Source organism: Crocodylus siamensis, chromosome 6 (assembly GCF_052110815.1).
Source record: "Crocodylus siamensis isolate JL-2025a chromosome 6, ASM5211081v1, whole genome shotgun sequence".
NCBI classification, from domain to species: Eukaryota; Metazoa; Chordata; order Crocodylia; family Crocodylidae; genus Crocodylus; species Crocodylus siamensis.
Window position 1 is genome coordinate 96,392,308 of NC_143400.1, and position 19,931 is coordinate 96,412,238.

General features: G+C 49.9%; 1 protein-coding gene and 1 non-coding gene across 2 annotated transcripts in view; both read left to right on the plus strand.

The window, feature by feature from the left end:
* Window positions 1–19,931, plus strand: part of CLDN16 (claudin 16) — a 41,254-nt gene that overhangs the window by 10,423 nt on the left and 10,900 nt on the right.
* TRNAI-UAU (transfer RNA isoleucine (anticodon UAU)) lies at window positions 12,790–12,883 on the plus strand. Its single transcript has 2 exons — window positions 12,790–12,827; window positions 12,848–12,883. It is a non-coding gene; the product is annotated as a tRNA-Ile (tRNA).

Below are 19,931 nucleotides of genomic sequence, written 5' to 3' on the forward strand. Positions count from 1 at the left end.
CACCTCATGGCCGAAGAGAGAGCCCGCCTCACTTCCCCCCCAACCTATATAGCCCCCGTGACCTCATTCACCTGGGCCAGTGGAGGTCAGCCCCGGTTGGCTGTCAGCCAACCCATTTGAAATACATCACCTGTCACCCGGCAGATCCCAGCTCCCCAGGTAGATGCCCCCCACCCAGGTCATTGATGCCAGTCCTGTGGGCAGAGGGGGCAGGTTTCCCCCCCCAGGACTGCAGCCAGCTCAGGTTCCCTACAGAGACAGGCGAGGGTGGGGTCCCCTGTGTGCAAGGCCCACCCTCATCAAATGGATGCAGCCCAGAGATTTTAGTCACAGTGTCACAGGGCAGAGATTTCTGGGGAGAAACCAAGGTGGCTTTCTGCCATGGAGATGCCCCCACGCTGGCGGGGGAGCTGGGTTAGCTGCCACACAGGTAAACACTGGAGAAGGTGTGTTCCTCTGGTGCTATCGCCTCTCCAACAAATGCAGATCTGTTCGCTGTCCCGAGACTCATCCAAGGGCAGGGAAAGACCAAGGCAACGCAGGCTGTGCTAGCCTAACCCAATTGAAAGCCCAGACACTGATAGATGATGTTGTTGTAATGTTTGTCCTCCCAACCACCATCCTCATCCTGATGCTCCAAAGACCAAACAAGCTTAAAAAAATGCTTTTTCTCCAAGCCCCTTTTATTTTTCCTGTTGTATTTTGTTAGGCTGGGGACAGTTGCCTCCTCACTATGGATTTTTCTATAACATTTTTAAGTGTGAATAAATGGTTGTATATGCTAAAGGGGCAGTGGGTGTGCATCCAGTGTGTAGCAAATGCTGCCTTAACTCACACTGCATCATCCGGGGTTGTAAAAGTGTGTGGATGCAAAACCAATCTGTAAGAAACAGGGACCGGCGGGATCTAGGCCATTTGGGATGAGAGTGGAATAAAGTTTAACTGTGCAAAGTTCAGTCCAAGGCATCTTCAAGGGACCTCACCATTGCCTCGAGGTGCTGGGGGACAAGTTGCATGGCTGAGGTTAGCGGTCTATAAAAATTGGTCCTATGCCACATTCCTTCCCAATCTGAACCTTGCTTGGTTCGCCTGGTTATTTGATCACTCGTTGGCTTCAGTCTGTGCTACTGTGAGTCTGCTGATGGATTTGATCCTAACGGTAACGTTGATTTGGTGATGGCAGTGCTGGATTTTTCTGAGCTTTCCTGAACTTCCAGTTGGTTAGTTGGGATTGGAATTGGTTTTAATTTGCCCGCGTTAATTTTCAGTGCAATTCATTAAACAAAAAACACAATAAAAGTTTTTTGGTGTTTTTTTTACTTTCAAAACAACACTGAAGCTAGGATGTCAAAAGGTCACTGGATAAGGTCATAGAGGTGTAGGCTTCTTTTGCTCACCTTCCAAATTCAAACCCATGCCCTTCACACCTATTTTTTTTTTGCGGGGGGGTGTCATGTCTCAGGAGCATTATGCCTGTCCTGAGGTTAACACGAATGTGTAGAAAGATGACGCGTGTCTTCGTGGGATATACCGCCCGCAAGAAGGCTGATCTCTCTTGCTGATGGGACAACAGACCCTTATCAAAAAACAGCCTTTCTGTCTGATAGAGCCATTAATTTGTCCGCTCAGGGGTGGCAAGTCATTCTTCAGCATTGGTAGGGCATGCTCAGCCCCCTCTGCTGCTTAGGGACCTTTTGAAGAGTCTTATATTTTGTTTGGGCTCCATCTAATCCAGTGGCGTTTAACCTTTTTTCATTTGCGGACCCCTACAAATTTTCAAATGGAGGTGCAGACCCTTTGAATGGTAAGTGTGGGTATTATTCACATACTTTTTGATTGAGCCTAGCCATCTTTCGGGGACCCCGTAGACATAGTCTAAAGACCCCCAGAGGCCACAGGATGAAAACCACTGGTCGAATCTATTTCCATTTCCAGGGCACTGCCAGGTTGGACTAGGGTTTGGCTGTTCCTGGGATTTAAGATTTTTTGGTCTGCTTGTGTCATAGTCACTCCTTAAAATGCAGGTGCCTGGTCACCTATTTCCCCTGAACACTGCTGGGCTAATCAAGCAGCCAAGCTGTCTCCTAAGACATCAGGATCCTCTTCTATGGGAATGCCCTTTCTCTCCCTTTCGAGCTCAAGGTCTCAGTCCTCCCAATCAACTGGATCAATCATTTGATGGTTTTTGCCCTTAGCCATTTTCATACCAGGCTTTCATCCCATGCAGGTAACTAAGCCCCGAAACATCTGCCTGGAATAAGAAGAAATAATAGCTCCTAGGAGGGTGGTCAGCAGCGTGCTGGGGACCACGGGTCTCTGTGCTCAGCTCCCCGGATTGATCTCAGGGGCTGAGCCCATTTGCAACGCTCAAGGCAGGAAAGGGGTGAGCAGCAGGAGCCCGGCGCTCAGCCACAAACTTCTTGGAGGAGCTGGACTGGATAAGGGACCCCCCAAAACAGTCTGCTGTGTGTAGACCCTACTTTCCCCTCTGATCAGCGCTGGGGAGGCCACATCTGGAGTCCTGTGTCCAGCTGTGGGCCCCCACTGCAGAAAGGATGTGGACACGTTGGAGAGAGTCCAGTGGAGGGCAATGGAAATGGTTGTGGGGCTGGGGACAGGACTGGTGAGGAGAGGCTGAGGGAAATGGGCTGACTGAGTCTGCAGAAGAGAAGACCGAGGGGGATTGAATAGCAGCCGTCACCTCCCTGCCGGGGGGCTGCACAGAGGCTGGAGCTGGACTGGTCTCGGTAGGGGTAGATGACAGGACAAGGAGCAATGGGCTCAAGCTGCAGCAAGGGAAGTTGAGGTTGGATATTAACTCTTTAACTGGGAAGGTGGTGAAGCACTGGGACAGGTTACCCAGGGAGGCAGAGGAGTTTCCATCCTTGGAGGTTTTGAAGACCCGGGTAGACCAAGCCTTGGCTGGGACAATGCAATTGGGGCTGGTCCCCCTTGAAGCAGGGGCTGGACTAGATGTGACCTCCTGAGGTCCCTTCGACCCTCGTTTTCTAGGATTGTGTGATACTTGGGAATGGTCAAGATGGGCTTAATGAGCAGAGCAGCTCTTCCCCCAGCCCTGCCTAGCAGCAACTGGGGTAAAACTCCAGGCAGGGGTTGGGGGGGGAGGGGAAGCCCCTCCAACAGGCTCCTTAACAATAGCTTGGCAAGAAGATCCCATGGGATGGGGAGAAAACTGAAATTATCAGGTCCTTGGGAGGATCAGGAGCCGGTGTCCTATTGGGCCAAGGTGCTGTGACAGCCCCCGAGAGACAGGATGATGGATCAAACCCGTCACACGTACCTTAGGACGGGAAGTGACCTGATGTAGGTCCTTTTGGTAGGTAAAGACCGGTCAGCGGATGCAAATATTGATAGCTGGCAAATCACCTCCCTGATTAGTTTTTCTCCACTCTTTCCAAACAGATATTGATTTCCCATTGCAATGCACACCAGGTCATAGTTTTCTAATAAAATGCTGACACCTGCATGGCCCATTTTCTTCCTGCCATATTTCAGCCTCCCCACCATCTTCATCAGCTTCAATTAGCCACAGAAATAATGTCCTTTGCTCTGATACTTTAGGAAGAAACAATTCACCGATTTGGATGGCTTATTTTATAATATACAGATCCCTTCCTCTCACCCCCACCCATGTTCATGCAATGTTTGTAGTTGGCTGGGGGGGCCTTGACTAGGAGGTGGATCCAGAAAGTAGGATTTTTCTTAATCAGAGAAATCCTAGAGTCATGGGGCTGGCAGGGAGCTGGTCATGTCCAGTCCAACCCCTGCCTGAGGCAGGATCAGCCCCGTCCACATCCATCATCTAAACTCTACATAAGACTACCATCAGCCCTACCGCAAACGCAAGACATCACACCTATCTGCCCCCGGTAAAGCAGGGGAGACAACCCCCACCAAGACTGCACCGTTCTTATTTTATGGGGCCATTTTATGGTGGAAAATTCCTTCCTGACCCCAAATGTGGCAATGGCCTGACTCCGAGCAGAGGAACAAGACCCTCCAGCTAGAAATCGCAGGCTTTAAATCCTAGCATTGGCACAGCCCAGTCCCCATCCCCAGCCTGGGCTCCAGCCAGCAGCCGATGCCTCGGGGGGAGGCTTAAAAGAATACAAAAATAAAATAAAAATAAACCCAACGTGTCACCTGTAGCAGTAAGTGCACTTAATGTTTTAGAAAGGGGAGGAACGAAGCCCACTCTCTGAACTCTGCATCATTTCTAGTCCCTCCTGCAGGCTTTTCCCAGAGGGAGAGGACACTTAAAGTTTTGCTCGGTTAGCAGGGGACCTGCCGTACTGGAGGTAATGTCCCTCCTGGCAGCAAGGAGGAGATGGCAGCCGCGCAAATAGGAACAAGCTCTTGGAAGAGATTTGATCCTAGAGGTAGGAAAGCAGTGCTCTGCTGATGACTAGTGCCAGACCCCCTGCCTCTCTTCTGCAAGGCCCAGGAGATGTTGCCATGTGCTTTAGATGTACTTGAATTTTAAGCCTTTCCTTAAGGCTTTCAAGGGATGGGATGGGCAGGGAAGGGAGCAACTATTCAGGCTGAGACCCAAGCCTTGCAGATTCATAAGCAAAGATGAGGTCATGGCCATTAATAGAACGAGTAAGGGCCAGACTCTTAGCACCTTACTTCTTTAAAGGGGAAAACTACAGGCTTCCTCTGTGCCTGGGGCCCCAGAGGCCTGAGCTCCTCCTGTAGCATTTTGAAATAATGGGCAAACGCACAATAATAATGAATCATGACAACCCTTCAGGGTGCTTCTTTGCAAGGCTGTGAATGCAGGCTCTCCTGGCAGGCAGGACCTGTTATGCCCATTTTACAGCTTAGCCCATTTTATTGAGTTCAGCCAGATTCACCAAGGGATGTGCTTGGAGGAAAGGGGCATCAGTCACTATTGAGCCTGGGGCTGAGGGGCACGGCCTCTGCATCACAGCTGGAGGCTGCAAGAGAGAGAGAAGCAGGGGAAAACCCTGGTCAAACCTAGTTCATTCTGCTTTCCAGCCTCCGCTCTCCACCCCTGTGTGACAGGAGATTGGGCAAGCTGGGCCTGGTCTCACCCAGTCCACGGCAGCTCTTATAGAGCAGGAAACTGAAGCAGAAACACAAGTGTCTTGCCCAAGGCCATAGAAAGCATCAGTGTCAGAGCTGGGGATAGGCTAGAGGGGCTCCTGGGTCCCAGTCCAATGCTCACACCAGCAACCTCATCCCTTTTCAAAGCCTGCTGCACCAGGCAGGCCCCGGAGCTGTGCAGGAGCACACGATCTGGAAACGGGAGCTCGCTGCTCAATTCGCATCTTGGCTTGGACCGAAAAACAGCAATGAAAATATGTCTTACATCCTCTGCGGCTCGGGGTCAGGCTCGGGCTCAAGAAAGCTCCCGGGGGGGCTGGGATTCATGCAGTTAAAGCATAGATGCAGGACAGGGCCCACTCTGCAAAGGGCTTCGTTGCAAGACATCCTGCCCTTCGGGGCTTGAGGAAGCAGCTGCCTAGACCTGCCTGGCAAAGTGGAGCTCCAGGCCTCATGGGCACGTAGCAGGTTTCCTCAAACAAACCCTCGAGACCGGACCCCAGGCCTTTCAGATGGAGGGAGACCGGAGGAACGAGAGCATCTCCTCTCTGGAGTTTTCTCCCCCTTGCAATCTGCTCATCATCCACGACTGATTTCCCACGCTGGAAACCTCCCCCTGAGATGCCCAGCCCGGGTAGGATATTGCTCCCTTTTGCTTCAGACCCAGAGGGCAGCTGTGGCTTTCCCACGCAGCGCATGACTCTATTATTCACTTCTCGAAGGCAGGGAGGCAGCGAAGGCCGAACAATGCCGCTCTCCCGTTGGTCCGTACTTTCACTCCTGATAGACACCAAGGCAATTAGCCCAGCTCATTATTTACCCACTATCAAGACTTGTTGGCAGTGGATTTGTTTTCTAATGTGATTTGCCATCTCTGCTTCCAGTTAATGCACAGTGTAAATTATGGGGCGAGTGTTGGTTGGAGGGCATAACAGAGTGCTCTCAGCACCATTACGGCCGAAAGGGACGGACTTCTACGCCGATGCATAAAAACAAATGGCTCCTCTTCCCTGGTCACTTCTGGAAACGCACAGCAGACTATTAGACCCTGCCATTCATTAGGATCAGAGTGCCACGTGGGGTTACCGTCAGCACAAAGCAAAGCTACAGCTCTTGCAGGGGTAGGAAGAGTCCCTGGGGAACCGAAGGGACTCCTGTTGCTTGGGGAGTGGTGGGAAGGGTCCAGGATGGGTGTAGAAAGGCTCCTGCAGATCAGCTTCTGCAGGGCTAAATACTCTTGTGAGGAAATAGCCCCATTTCGCAGATGGGGAAGCTGAGGCACAGGGAGGCAGCACAACCAAGGACACCCATTGGATCAGTGGCGAAGCCAGCACTAGATCGGAGGTTGCTGCCTCCCTAGATGAGGAGCTCACAGCTTTGCATTGAGCAGGTCACCTATATCCAGCTGGCCGGGGTGGTGCTGGGAGGACTCTCATGCTGTTCGACCCTCAGCACACACCGAGCCCTGCCTGACTGCGCACCAGGCTCGCCTGCTCTCGGGGAGCTCCGTGCACCGGCACCGAATGGCTAATACTCACACCAGCCCCCCCAGCGCTCCCAAAATACAGGAGAGGATCCTGACTTGGCTTGGTGTTTGCACGGAGTTGCTCAGTGCCCAGCAGCAGCCGTGCAGGGTTTCTCATCTGCTTCCACACACCCCCACCATCCTCACAGTGCCCAGAGAAGCCGAGCCCAGCACTCTTCACAGGTTTCAGGGCTGACCTGGTTTTCAGGCCCTGAGCCCAGACGAGGCACCTTGCCTCTGAGGTCAGCCGGCGAAGGACAGACAGACAGCCGGGTCCCTACAACCTCAGCTTGGTGGCCAAGCCAGGCTGGGGCAGCTCATGCCTACAACCCCTCTAACCCCATTGCAGCTCTCCTGCAGCTGGGCTCGCTCACCTCAGCAGGCACCATCTGACCCAGCCCAGCCACCTGGGCCACGTCATTCAAGAAGGGCAGCTTGGCCCCAGACTCCTTAGTCCTTAAAGCCTTTGGTCACCTTTTATGGGCCCCTTTTCCTCCAGGGGATGGGAGACAAAAGCACCCCCACGTGAGCCCTTTGGGTGCCCGGCCCTTTCCCATTTGCTCTCGGCTGGAGCTTGCACTTTTGCGGAGCTGCGAAAGGACAGTGCTCGTGTAGGTTGCATGTAGGAGAGCTTCTACAATCTGTGCCTGATGAAGGGTGCCTGTGCCCGAAGCTTGCAATTTGTTTTGCAAATGTCTGGTTGGCCTAATAAAGCATATCACTTCTGCCATGAGTTTTGATTCCTATATGTTGCCACATGCATGTGAATACAGTTAGAAGCTTCTCTCTGGGATGTCTTATGCCTTGCTGTCTGTTCCCCCCATCGCCCCTGCAGATTCACTGGGCTAAGGCTTGCTTTAAATCATGTTATTTAAAGCACACCAGCCTGACACAGCTCAGACTGAAACCCCACTAGGAGCACAGCAAAATGATCCTCAGCTGCCATCAATGCTACATAAAAACATGGACATGGACTGGGTCAGACCCTGGGTCCATCTTGCTCAGTCTCCTGTGTCACTGCCCTTGCCTACGGTGGGTGAACAGACCTGCCTTGAGTCCGTTTTAAACTTTCCACCTGGTAGTTTCATGCTGTGACCCCTTGTTCCTGGTCTGGTGAGAAAGTCTATAATAAATCCCTATTGACTCTTCCCTGTTTTGTGAACCCTTCCCTCTGAAGCATGCCCTTAATGTTGACGGGCACACGACTTCCTCTCTGATTACTCATTATATTACTGGCCCGCTGGCTGGGCATTTTGAAGCCTTTCTGGCAAAATTTAGAAGGCTCCTGTCCCTGAACCTTGGGGCGCAGGGACTCCGACTGATGAAGGGTATGAAAGCTTGGGGCTCGTTAGCCGCTCCAACAATATAATCAGAAGGTGACTTTTGGTGAAATTAAAAAGGCAGGGACTTATTTTGAACCAAGCAATTAATAAGCAGCAGACAATCATGTTTTATGCAGCATGTAATGCAGACAACCTGTGGAGCTCCTCACTGCCAGGGGTCATTGCGGCAAATGTGCTGGCTGGCTTACAGAAAACGATGTGTGAATTTAATGCCTGCTCCGAGGCAATGCAAGCTCTGATGACAAATGTCATTTAGGATCGAACTTCAGGGCATAAACCGGAGGGGTGGCGCGGAGGAGGTGACACACTGGGCCTGATCCTGAGAGAACGGGGCCACCTCCAGCTCCTGTTGAGGGCAAGAGGCCGCTCAGGAGCGACACGGTGATAGAGCAGAGAGGCCCGGGGGTGAGCGGGTGGAGGGTGAGAAGAGCTCAGGGCCCCTGAAGCTGTGACTGACCCTGTGAACACCACTAGTGCTGCCTTCCTGGGTCCCGTGCACATGACTTCTTCTTGCTGCTTGTACTCTTACCCCAGGCACAGGCGCCGGTTTTGCTACAGCTGTGTTTATGACCTCCTGTACACGAGTCAAGCATTTGAACAGCTGCTAACAGAAGGTTTTATGGGGACCATTTGCCTGAACAGAGATTTCTTCTCTCGGACTGTGCCATTATCCTGCCGCTGTTTCTGCAAAATCCCTAATGGGTTTACACTCCCCCGGCTCTGCGGGGTGGGGCGGTGCTTCTCTCTCATGCAGGTGGGGCCTGGGGCAGAGAGCTGGTTGTATGACTGGGCTTTGGAAGGAGCAAAGGAAGTCACTGATTTAACAAGCAGCAGAAGCCAGGTGTTTTGGTTCCTGCTCCGGCGTCCTAGCCATCCTTCTGGACCTTAAATGTGGGAGGGTGCAACTCGGAGAGGAACAGCGAGGAAAACCCTGATCAGAGCCGCTCTCTGACCCCGGGGGTGCAGCTACACGTGTGCATTTACTGCGCAGTAACCAAAATCGTTGCGCAGTACAGGCACATGTCTACATGTGCATGCCCCTACTGCACAATAAATATGGCGACTTATGCTGACTTGAGTGTAAAGTTGATACCCGCATCGTGCAGGTATCAAATTTATATCCAATTATTTACTGCACAGTAATGCATGTGGAGACGCCTTGCCGTGCAGTAACACTGTGTGTGTGGACTGACCTGGGACTAACTTTAGTTCCAAGTCAGTCCACACGCAGTGTTAATGCGTTTTAATGCTTGCATGTGTAGAGGCCTGCCTATTCCACTTACTGTGCAGTAATTTACTGCACAGTAAATTTAAGCCGGCATAAATGCACATGTAGACACACCCTGTATGACACAGGAGGCTGGGAAAGAAGGACCTAGGGTGTGACCCAGGCAATGGCAACTCATGTTCTTATGTTCTTCTGATCCGTTCTGGATCCCACATCCAGTATTAGAGAAACAATGAACCATTCTTATTACTCAGTCCACCCCCAAATCCTGGAGCTCCAGCTGTGGAAGTGGCCAGGCCAACTAGCTAGCTTGCAGGGAGAGCTGAGGGAGCACAGCTGGATGGAGCCATAGGAGATGAGTGGGTGTCTGTGGTGCTGGGGAAAGGCCTCCGAGCCCCTGCAGCCTGATCTAGCCAGGGGAGAGGTGCTACCTGCAATTACATAGCCCTGGAGAAGTGAGCTGTTAGGTTGCCTGTGGGTCCCTTGGGTGGACGGTGGAGCTGGCCCAGCTCACAGGCTGTCAACACAAGTCACCACTCCTTTGGGGTCCACGGGGCTGACACTGAAATTCAGAGCATCTGCACAGAGCAAAAGACCCCAAACCACCCCCCAGTTTGGCCTTTGTTGCAAACCCGGCAAGACTGACTGCCTAAACCGTGCTAAGTGCTTCAGAGGAGACAGACGGTCCCTCCTCCACGTGCAGCACCTTGGCATTGCCCTGCACATTACAACCCTGGGGCTCTTCCCAGCAGTGCCCTGCTGCCTCCATGCCAGGCAAAGGAAGCCATGCCAGCTTGAAGCTACTGAGTCATTCATCAGCCTTCACATCACAGAGGTGCAATATAGGAGCAAGCAGCTAGAAGAGGCCAAATTTTGCAGCTGAGCCAAAATGAGACCCCTCCCCCCCCCAGTGGACAGCTCCAGATTGACTCAAAGTAGGATGTCCTTAAAATTGGAAGCAGGAAGCCTGGAGCAAGTTTGCATTGCACAGGAAAATCTGCTCCGGGCAAGTATGAAAGGCCAGGGCCATTTGTGTGTTGTGGCCCGTTATAGTTTGCAGTTCGGTGTTTCCTCCTTGCCGTTCTCATGGCAGAGTCGGGGAAGAGGCTGGGTTTGAAACACCTGCATGGAAGCCAGGAGCTTCCTCGAGGCACCAGAGCTGGGCCTCAGTGCTCACGTGTCTTCATGGTATCCTCGTAGGAAGGAGGGGACCCAGGTCCCGTGGTGTGGAAAGGTGGCAGGGGAGCAGAGTACGGCTCTGGATGTGGAGGGTGGGCGCGAGCTTCAGACCAGGGGCACCGAGACGTTGTGCTGGCTGGGGAAGAGAAGAGACAGCCGGTCTTGGTAACATTATACCCTCCTGACCTGGGAAGAAGAGAGGGGTGTGCGTGTGGATGTGGAGGGGTGCTGTCTGCGTGCATGTGGGAATGTGCAAGTGTGTGCCCCTGTGTGCGTGCACGCGTGTCTGTGAGGGAGTGGACGTGTAATCGGCACTGATTTATGATACTGAAATAGCAAATGTGTTCACACAACTGCTGCAGCTCAGCGCCGGCACATAAGGCCCCCAAAACTGGGGCAAGCCTGACCTCAGGCAGCCAAGACGATGGGATCTGAATGCTTTCAAGGCACCAGAGAGCGTGCATCGCTCACAGCAGTCCTGTTCCCTTGCAAGCAAGTGCAGTTCCCCCTGGTCACTAAAGATATCTCATCAAAGAGAAATCTGCCCACAGCCTTGTCCTTTGAGGAGCTCCCAGCCAGCCGTCGATGTGACCCACTGAGGTTAAAGGAGAGATTCTCCAGGGGCCATATCACATCCTCATCCCCCAACCCTGCATGGGTTTGGATGCTTCTTGGGGGCAGATGAGACACAAAGGGATTTGAACATAGCATCGCTTGATCTACTGACCCCATGACAGCGCCCCAGCGATGGCTTTGATCCCACCAAGGGCCAAGTGGGTCATAAAGTATTCACAATAAGGGGCACCGAAATGACAGAGATGGAAACCAACCACAAAAAGTGTCGGCATCACTGAGGGCAAACACAGCCAGGGTGCGCTGGGAAGGCGGCTGGCTCCGCTGCTCGAGCCAGCACTGCAGGCAGAGGAGGATCCCGCAGGACAGGATCAGGGCCAGGACACACAGCAGCAGGAACCTGGTGCAGAAGATATGGAGGAGCGGGGGATGTCTCTATTCTGCCTCCTGAGAGGCTAAGTGGATGTAGGGTGTGTGATTTGTATCCTGCCCTGACTGCTATAACAACTCCGTCATCTGCCCCTTAAGCTGGAGACACAAAGCAGCACCAAGGAAGAGTCAGACTCACCCGCCTTTTGCATTAACTGGGTCCTGGCCCCCGCTAGCTCTGGGAAGACCAGGGCTGCTCCGTTTTTTCCAAGAACTTTCTTTTTTCCCATTTTTCTGCATTTTAGGTTGCATGGGGAGATCTCAGCCCTCTGAAAACAACAGCCTGCCAGGGGCCAGGCTCTGGGTCTTGTGGAGGTGGAGGGGAAGAAATCCTGAAAAGTTTGACATTAGTTTTTTGCCCTGAAAAGTGTTCATCTATCAGCTTGACTGTCTGCAACTAGTGAGGGGGGAAAAGAAATGATTCCCATTTGTCGTTAAGGACAGAACACAAAATCATGGGCTCCAAGCGGGGAAAATTGGGGGGAAATACTAAGAGAAATGCTCTCTCTCCATTCATTCCTGTCTCTTGCGCTGTCTCAGCATAAGCTGTTTTGCCAGCTCTTTCTTCAGAGAGGAGTCTGTACTTACCACACATACCAGGTGCTGAGGTTTTCCTCGTGGTGACCCACACACCTGAGTGTTAAGAAAAAATATTAAAGAGTCAACATGAGGGGATTTTATGGAGTCCAGTCCTATGATGTGTGAAGGCAACGGAAGCGTGGTCCTAACTTCAGTGGCGGATGGAGTCATCCCATTAAGCAATTGCTATTTCATAGATTTCATAGACATCAGGGCTGGAAGGGACCTCGGGAGATCGTCGAGTCCAGCCCCCTGCCCAGGGGCAGGAAGTCAGCTGGGGTTACAGGATCCCAGCAAGGTAAGCAAGCAATTTGCTCTTGAAGGTGTTAAATTAGTAACCTAACTTTTCTTGTGACTAGATGCAAGTGGTACAGCGCTGTTTCCCTTTAATTATACATAGATATGTCACCTATGAGACTTGTGTGCTTGCCATCCCTGCTCTATGGCTCAGAAATGTGGACTGCATATGCTAGGTAGGCATCAGGAGACCGATCAGCTACCATATGACACGTCTGGGTAAGATCCTGAACATAAAGTGGGAAGACAGGATACCGAATGGAGGTGCTGGAGACCACAGGACTGACACACTTTGAAACAACCATCAAGAAAGGGAGGTTGGGATGGATGGGACAGGCTAAGAGAAAGGGAGGAGACCATATCCCTGAGAGTATTTTGTAGGGGGAGATTCGAGATGGCTCTAGAAAGAGGGGTCGGCCTCTATGGGGGTACCCCAATGCGTGCAAAAAAAGTTCGCAGGTCCCCGGTAGTCTAGTGGTTGGGATTCAGCACGCTTGCTGCTGGAGCTGGGTTCGACTCCCAGTCAAGGAAAAGCCCTCTCTCTTGCTCCAGTGGCGCAATCGGTTAGCGCACAGTACTTATACAGCAGTACTTGGGTGAGCCATGCTGAGGTTGTGAGTTCAAGCCTCACCTGGAGCAGGGTTTTTATGGGATGTGGTTTTCCAGCCAGTGCTTTTGAAGATTGGAGGTGCTCTGGGTGACAGTGATTACAATTTGAATAGATTCGCCATCCGCTTCAGACAGGCAGACTTTGGAAAACTCAGGAGTCTGGTTGGAAAGGCCCTTTGCAACCAGCGATGGACGATTCGGGAGCTCATGATGGGGAGGCTCAAAAAGCAGCCATCCCCATGTGCTCAAAATGAGGGAAAGGAGCCAAGAGACCCGCCTGGCTCAACAGGGACATTAGGGAACTTCTCAAAAAGAAGTGTACATGCAAAGGAAAAACAGTTCAGCATCCAGAGAAGAGTACACTCCTGCAGCCAGGGTCTGCAGATTTGAGACAAGGGAAGCCAAGGCATGCATGAAAATCAAGCCGCTGACTGAAATGAAAGACAACAAAAAATATTTCTACAGGTACATAGGGAGCAAGAAAGAAATCAAGCGCCACAGTGGCACCCCTATTGAAGCCCACAGCTGACCCCGTGAAAAGGCAGCGCTCCTTAATGCTCGCTTCACATCAGCATTCCCGAAGCCAGGTGAGAACGCATCACCTGTCCAGAGGCGCTGAGAGTACGGCAATGACAGCCGACCCCATAAAAATCAGTCTCACACAGGTGTAGATACTCTTAGATCATATGAACGTTTACAAGTCAGCTGGGCCAGACGACCTGCATCCAAGAGTGCTGAAAGAGCTGGCTGAGCTGGTAGCGGGGCCCCTGGCAAGGCTGTTCCGAGTCGTGGATCTCAGGAGTCACAGAATCACAGAAGTGGGGTCGAAGGGACCTTGTAGATCTGCAAGCCCGACCCCCCGCCTGGGCGGGAGAAAAACTGGGCTCAGATGATCCCACCTAGGTAGGCATCCAGCCTCCTCTTAAAGCCCCCCAGGGTTGAAGCCAGCACCACTTCCCTTGGAAGTTGGGTCCAGATCCTAGCCGCCCTGACCGTGAAGTCGTTCTTGCGGATGTCTAATCTAAACCTCCTCTCCAACAACTTGTGGTCGTTATTTCTTGTTATGCGGGGGGGGGGTGCGAGGGGAAACAAGGTCTTCCCCAAACCCTTCTGCTCCCCCAGAGCTGGAGTACTATGTCTAGGTCTGGGCAGTACACTTCAAGAAGGATGTGGACAAGTTCAACATGGTGCAGAGAAGGGCCGCCTGCATGATCAAGGGCCTGGGGGCAGGCCCTGTGAGGAGGGAAGGCGGAGGGGCGACTTGATGGCCGCCTACAAATATGTCAAGAGAGAACACCGGGATCTAGGACCCCACAAAATTCAGTCCCAAACAGGTGAAGATAAATGCAACTTTTCGGAAAAGCATGCCGTGGAAGGACGAGGTACAATGGGCACAAGTTAGTCGAGGAAAAGTTTCGGCTGGACGTAAGGAAAAACTTCTTTTCCATATGGGTAACTCGAATCTGGAACGTGGTCCCATCAGAGGTGGTGCAGACAACATCCCTAGCAGCATTCAAGAGGAGGCTGGGCAAGCGCCTCGTTGAGCTCGTTTGACCTCCTGCCCATGGCAGGGAACAGGACTTGGTGATCTTACAGGTCCCTGCCGGTCCTTTGATTCTATGATTTTATGATAGGAAGTTGTTCAACTTCAATGTTTGACCCCGGTACTCTTTCCTGCCATGGCAGGTGTCGGACTAGATGATCTACTCAGGTCCCTTCCGACCCTAGAAACTATGAAACTATGAAATGTAGAAAGCTGGGAGGAGGGTGCAGAAATTAAATCCTGTCCGGTCTGGAGGGAACATCTGGCGCTGGGTGCAGGTCGGCACGACATGGCTTTGAACCAGAGGATGGAAGCAAAGCGAGAGAGAAGAAAGTGGAGTGCTAGAAAGTTGGACGCCAACTCAACCCCCCAGGATCTGTGACACTTGTTCCAAGCCGCGCCGTTCTCAAATGGGCCTCGTCAGCCACGGACAGGTCCATCAGGCATCTAACTAGACACCTTACGCATACACCACGACCATTGCCCACTCTGTGAAACTCAAAGTTATTCTTGCAACATGTGTGAAACAGCAAAATTATAAATGAACCTGACAGCAGGCCTCCTCTGTGCTTCCCTCTGTCTCCTGTTAAAGAGAAATTCAAAGAGCCTTTGCTACTCCTTACCACCTTCTTTGCATTAATATCTATGGCATGAAAAAACCAAAGAGCCTTTGCTACCCCTTACTACCCTCTTTGCATTCATATCTATGGTTTGCTTAGTTAAAGCAGCTAGGGCTTCCTAGTGCACAACTCGGGAAGACGGTGGAGAGCAGCTCCTGGGCAGACACGGTCCTTTGGGTAGATGTGATATCTTTTTATTAGACTAACTAAATAGTTGGCAAAATAGTTCTTTGCAAACTTTTGGGCGTGCACCCTTGCAAAGAACTATTTTTCCACCTGTTTTCTTGGTCTAATGAAAGATATTGGATTTACCCAAAGAACCTTGTCTGCCTGTGTCCTTGGACCAACACGGTACAACCTACACCCCTAAAGCGTGGAAGAGAGCAGCTACTTACGTTTCATCGAGTTCACATATAGGGTCGGAGTCTGCCAGCTGAAACACACACACACACGGTCCCAATCAGGGCAAGCATCATAGCAATATAAGCCTTTTTTCTATTTGAAGGGAGAGAGGCATGTATGAACACGGAGAGGGTCCAATCCTGGGACTGTAGACTTTCCCATTGAAATCACGTTCTTGACCGAACGCTAATTGCACCTGTAGAGGATGTAGGACAGAGCCCGTGATTTTATTCTGTTATGGCTCGATCCAACTGATACAAGTCAGTGGCGAATTTCCCAGGGTGTTTTATGAGGTCCTTTGGTTTCCAGTGAATATCTGGAGTAGGAATTACTGTGAAGAGGCTCGGTAACGAGTGATAGGTTGAAATCCCAGACACAAACGAGTCTAATGGACGTGTTTAGGAGAGCAGAATTATTTTGTTATTAAATAAATGGTTGCTGAATAATTTCTGGGAATAATTCTTGGTCTGCAGCCCACCGAACAAGCAGCTAATTGTGACTGTTTGCTATTCATAATTTGAGGTGTTTTTGCTACACCTGGAGATGGCACACAAAGTTTTTTGCATGACCCCAGCAGTGTTTACTCTTCGAGTCAGGTGCCAGCATGAATATTTGCAGTGATGAATCTGGAACGTGTTTATAGAATATTTTCCATTATTTGCTTTAAAAAAAAAATTGTTCCAGCACACATTTTGCCTGCTATCTCCATTTCCAAGCTTAATTGTGGAAAATGAGCAAAGTGTCTCACAAGCACAAACTGAATCACATCCATTTAAACTCTCAAGTGAATCTCAATGGAAATGTTTTGACGCTTCCCCAGCTCCGCTACAGAAAACATTAAACCCGATAGAGAAATGCAATAACGTAATGGCAGAGGGCAAATAAAACGTGGAAGAAATGTGTTTCTCAGATAAAACTATTATCTTACAATTTGCAAATAATTAATGCACTTTATAGTTCATTTTGTATGCATCTGACATACCTATAGATTTCTGTCCTCCTCCAAGGCAAATTAAAATCCCTTTTGTATAAGAAACAAATATTTGTGTGGACAGAACCAGTGTTGTATTTCTAATTAACAGGGATCATTTTTAAGGGCTTTGTTGTACAATGCCAGCAGCACTTTAAGCAGCAAAAAATCATCCTGAAAATCTCTATCCTGGGCCCAATCCTGATTGCTTTGTCATTTATTTCAATAGGGGTAGGCTCCATCTCCAGCGCTCACACAAGTCCTTAGGTAGAATGAATCCCACGGATAAAGCATTATCTATGAAATTTCACGGATGGTTTAAAAAGAAGCTTGGAACAGAGGGAGAGGTCGGACTTCACAATGAACTTTTTCCAGACTTATTCTTGTGTAAACAGCACTCGTTTGCTATGCCTCACATACACCCGGGTGCAGAATATTTTCATTGTTTTCCTCACTTCTGCTGATTGCTAGGATAGCAGGTCAAACAACAGGCAGTTTATTGCCAGGATTAAACGTGGCTCTGAGTATTTTTTTTTAATGGATGAATGGAGGCCATTAGCCTATATTTCACATTCCTTAAGTGTTTACTGCTATCACACTTTGTTAGCAATACTCTAGTGATGCCAGTCCTTGCCTGGATAACACGGTGATCGGTGCCTTCTGAATGAATTACCTAGCTAGCTAGTTAGTAATGTCTGTATGTAAAAACTATCTATCTATCGATCTATCTGTCTGTCTAGCTATCTATCTGTACCAATATCAATACCTATCTATATTAATATCTATCTATATCACTATATATCAATATCTATATCAATGTCTATCTATATTAATGTCCATCTATATCAATATCTATCTATATCAATGACCATCTGTATCAATGTCTATCGATATATCAATATCTACCTATATCAATATTTATCTATCTATACCAATGTCCCTCTGTATCAATGTCTATCGATATATCAGTATCAATATCTATCTGTCTATCTACCCAGTTCAGCCAGAGAAAACCTTTCAGCAAACCTCAACAGCAATATAGGCTAGTGTACAAGAAGAAACATTACTCATGTATTAGGCAGAGCTAAACATATAAAATCCCAACAACTTGGTGAGCTTCTAAAAAAGGTAAACATTTTAAAGGACTCTGCTTATCGAAGAAGTCCCCTTCCCGACAGAACCATCAAAACCAAGTCTGAGCTCAAGACAAGGGCTGGTTACCTGGAACACCGTCCAGCACAGGCCGCCGATTTCTGAGATTAGCAAGGTGAAACGCGAAGCTCTGGGTTCCCACATTGTCGTTGCTTGGGGCTCGTGTAGGGGCTTGTTTGCAGCCCTGTTTTATTCCCTGGTGGGTGGATTGGACCTTTTAAACTTCTCTAGAAACGAGCCCCCAGGCTGCGGCATATATTATCCAGGGGCTCCTCGTGACGCAGAACAACGGTTGGGGAATGAACGCCGGTTTGCTCGAACACACTCTGCTGCCAGGAGCTAAATGCTGATTAGTGTAAGGACAGCACTGTACAAGTGTTCAGATGCTCTGAGAGCCGTTCAAAGGCTCCTTCGGCGAGTCCCAGTGCCGTCCATTTGCCGGCACCTACCGCAATTAGGCGTCCGCAGGCTGGAGAAGACCATGTCCTCAGAAGCCCTCCTACAAACTCCCAGGGGTTTGCTACTGACTTCACATTCGTCCTTTGTTGATGACGGGCCTCGAATGCTTGATCTTTACATGGACTCGTGGTAGAGGTGATATCTTTTATTAGACCGACTAGATTTTTGCGAAACAAAAAAAGTGCTTTAATTGCAAGCGTTCAGGCACTGACACCCTTCATCAGGCATCAGAGAAAGGATTGTAACAGTTCTCCTGGGTAGAAATGAAAGTTCATATTTCATGGGAGAGTTGAAGGTGGTAACATCACCTGTTTGGAAAAGTTCATTTGATACGCAGACTCGGCTCAGAGAAAAGTTGGAATAGTCTGTTTACCTCCAAGTTGTTTGTTGGTGAGCAGGATGTCTTCATATTTCCTTCTGGTGATGGTGGTTCATATTTCACAGAGGAGTAAATAGGTGGGATGCTCCTCTGGGCAGGAATTTCTTATCTGGTGAGGTGTCTCTGTTGCGAAGATGCAAATTACTTTGAACAAAGGCAGGAGCAGGATCTCAGGTGTCGGGTGCTCAAAGTTGCTTGTAAAATTATGAAGACTTCATTTTTAAAAATCAGCTAAAATTCAGTATCTTTCATGTGTTATTTATGCAGGTTGTCACCATACTGGTCTAGAGGAAAAAGCAATCAGGCCTTGTGGTAGAGGCAATATCTTTTATTAGACTGACTAGATTTTTGCAAACAAAAATTTTTCAATTGCAAGCTTTAAATATACAGGTTAAGTTACTGCCTGTGAGCTCAGCAGGACTATGAGTTTACCGCCTGGATGATATCTGCTGCATTACAACAGCTAGAGGAAGATGGGAAGCATCCATCAAGGCCAGATCTGGAGATTGCTACTGCCGACGGAAAAACACCCAATGGATTGGAAGGGTTTGGGATCCTGTCATTAGTGCTTTCGGGAGAGAGAGAATTAGGCCGCTACAATTTAGGTGCTGAGCTAGGCAAATAGGCTCCCTGTACCATGCATGGGGAGAGCATCTCAAAAGAGCAAGCCCCTGCAGTAAGCAGGGAGCTGGCCGGACCCGATATGCAACAGATGTGTTGGTCTAGCTGTCCTCTCTCAAGAGCTTGGCTCTGTGACTCAGGGCGGTGGGAAAACATCTCTGGGTTCTTGGCCCCAAATACACTCCCGAAGGTGAGGACCTCCCACTGAGGTTTAAAAATCGGGGTGGGCTCACTGCTTGCTTGTCCAATGCTATTGGGTTGGTGCTGGCACTACCCTTCTTTTACACAATAACCTCCAGCTTAGATCACAGTAGGAGACCCAGGCTCAGTGCCATTATCTGCCTAAGGGGATCCAGACTCTCCCAGGTGCTATCCCTTTTGGTACAACAGGATCTAGCCCCTGCCTTGATGGGGCTGCTGGTCTGCCCACATTAGCATGTAAACCCTGATGAAACACAAGGTCCAGCCATGAGAGCATGATGGGACAGTAAGCGCCCTGAGTTTGAGACTCCCCTTCTGCTATTTGCAGTCTCAGGTGTTCGTGCTAAATGGGTAAAGAATATCTGTGCTCAAATGGCACAAGCATGGCTTTTGCTCAAACAAAATTGAGCAGAAGAAGCCTGGGAACCAAAGGTTCACATGGCTTTGATAAATGTAGCTTAGGCACCTAGGGCAGATGCATATAATTGGGAGAGCTAAAGCACGGATGGAAAATTCTTTGCACATTTGCTTTGTTTGCATCAAAACAGCCGATACTGGTTTGTTCTACATCCATTACTAGATTGTCACCGAGGCTTACAACCTGGGGCTGAAATGCACCATTAATTTTGGTTCTTCCAGCTCTAACACGAAGGGTGTTGTTGTGAATAAGTTGCCCTGTAATTTCAAGTTAAACATTAGGCTGAGCTGCCCAGGCTTGTGCCAATGACTGA